Here is a 329-nt window from a genome sequence, read left to right on the forward strand (position 1 = left end):
ATGAGTTACTGGTTGATTTGTTGAAACCGGTCTATTCATGTCTCTTCTGTTTTCCTTTCTTCCACTTTGAAGGATTCCCACTCTCTCTTTATTAAGATCTTGCTGACTGCTTCTTTGTTCCAACTGAGATAAGAAGATATTCTTGTGAGACCTTTTTCCTTTCATCAAAGTAGCTTCAGTTTCTGTTTCATCATCACCATTAGGTTTATCTTGAGAAGTTATTACTTTTTTTTTTCAACAAATAATACACTGCATATATTCTTCTTAGTGGTTAATTGCTGTACAAGATGCGGACTTGTGATCCTATTTACAAACACCATTAGAACAAA

Source organism: Octodon degus, unplaced genomic scaffold (genome assembly GCF_000260255.1).
Source record: "Octodon degus isolate 3935 unplaced genomic scaffold, OctDeg1.0 scaffold00171, whole genome shotgun sequence".
Classification (NCBI taxonomy): domain Eukaryota; kingdom Metazoa; phylum Chordata; class Mammalia; order Rodentia; family Octodontidae; genus Octodon; species Octodon degus.